Below are 2,018 nucleotides of genomic sequence, written 5' to 3' on the forward strand. Positions count from 1 at the left end.
ATTAGGTTGTGTCTTCCTGTTTCAAATAAGCTGATTAAGAAAATCCCTCATTGAAAGTACCCAGCAACATTTTTTTTTATTTAATTCCACATGCAGTCTGTAGCCGGAAGTTTTCTCAGGTCCCAAGTTCCTCCATTCTTGTGTGGCCCCACCTACCCACACCTGCTTATAAAATAATCATTCAGAGGCTTAAAATATATTACCAATTGCATGGCCTATGGCAGGCTTCTTGTTAGATAGCTCTTATAACTTAACCCATTTCTATTTTTTTTTTTGGGGGGGGGGGGGTTCCGACGGAAGCCAGAAAACCTGCTAGACAAATTCTAAAAGAGCTGTAACACTTTAACCCATTTCTATTAACCTATATGTTGCCATGTGGCAGTGGCATTACCAGTCTGCTGGCATCTTGCTGCTCCTTCTGCGGCAGGCTGGCATCTCTCCTCTCCTCTCCTCTCTCTGTTTATCTGCTTTGGATTTCCCGCCTGCCTCTAAGGTGCCAGTCAGGTTGACAACCAGAATTAGCCATCACAATGTCTAACCACAATGCTTCATTGGGTTTCCACATGGGTACCACTGTATTTCTACACAGGCAAGGGGGTCTGTGAGCCTAAGAGGAATGATAAGTTCCAGAGAAGATAACACAAACACACCTTGTCCTTTCTCACCCATGAATACAGCAATAAATCAGTGTGAAATGAATGGGGCAAAGCTTTGAGGAGTCTTACAAGGAAATGGTATGAGGCACACAAAAACAAGAGGACCAGAATTCTAAATCCCACCAAACTCGTGGTGAAATTCCCAGCTTTCCTGTGCTATTTCCTGGACCAGGACCGAGTCATTCCAAAACCCAGAATTGTACTCTGGTACACTGGAGAGTTCTAAGATATACAATCTGGTTCTTGACTGTTCTCTTGTGTGTCAATATTCACTTAACTCCATAGTAGCAAAGAGACCATGACAGTGATAGTGCTTAGGACATCTGATACCTAAACCTGAATCTATGAACCCATACCTTATAGCCAGAAGAGTGGCAGTCCAAAACGCTGGGGAAACCATCACTACTTTTTCTTTTCTTATCTCCTAATGCTTGGTCTCAGATATAGACACACACACACACACACACACACACACACACACACACACACACAGAGACAGACATGGGGGCGGGGCATGGACACAGGCAAGAGAGGTGGGTGGTGTACTAACCCCAGGGTTTAAAAGAAAAATTCATCGACATCTACGTGCCTAGTCCTACTCTCTCTGGGACTTGTGTCATGAAGTTGGATTTGTCAATGGCTTCCTAGGCTTCTATTGAAATGATCACATGATTCTTATCTCTAAGTCTCTTTATTTGTCACATTGATTGACTTATGTGTATTGAACCATCCCTGCATCTTGAGGACAAAGCCAATTTGATCTTTTTGATACATGCTTGTGTTTGACTTGCAGGTATTTTGTTGAGGATTTTTGGACCTATGCTCAACAGAAAACAGTTTTGGGTTTTTTTTTGTTGTTGTTGCGTTTTATAAACAGAGTTAGGGAGTTGAAAATCTGGTTTATGCCTTTGACCTGGGATTCCTCTTCTATGCCTATAATTGAAGACTTGTTATTTTCCAATAGTCCAATAGTTCCTGCATGTTCCTTTCACATGTTTTTCATTTTTTAAAATATTCTTTGCTTGAGTTGCCTAATTCCTCTACTTTATCTTCAAGTTCTGATGTCCTCTCTTCTACTCAATCTGTTTTTACAAGGCTTTCCCCTGAGTTTTCTAAGTGAGTGTTTGAGTTTTTCAATTCCATCTTTACGTCAGCTTGAGTTCTTATCAGTAGTTCTATCTCTTTACTAGATTTTGTTTTCAAATCCTGAATTGTTTTTATCATTTCATTTAGCTTTATATTTGTCTTTCTTGGACATCATTCAGGCATTTATTGGTTCCCCACTGAGTTTGTTTGTGTCTTCTTTGGATTCTATTCATTCTTTGACCAAGTTTATGATTGTTCTTATAAATTCTGTGTTCC

General features: G+C 40.3%; 1 non-coding gene across 1 annotated transcript; it reads right to left on the minus strand.

Annotated features, from left to right (window-relative positions):
• Nucleotides 1-283: 283 nt before the first annotated feature.
• On the minus strand, nucleotides 284-343 carry LOC131921296 (U7 small nuclear RNA). The gene has a single exon (XR_009381926.1). It is a non-coding gene; the product is annotated as a U7 small nuclear RNA (small nuclear RNA).
• Nucleotides 344-2,018: the final 1,675 nt, after the last annotated feature.

The sequence above is a fragment of the Peromyscus eremicus genome, chromosome 10, assembly GCF_949786415.1.
Source record: "Peromyscus eremicus chromosome 10, PerEre_H2_v1, whole genome shotgun sequence".
In the NCBI taxonomy this organism is placed as follows: domain Eukaryota; kingdom Metazoa; phylum Chordata; class Mammalia; order Rodentia; family Cricetidae; genus Peromyscus; species Peromyscus eremicus.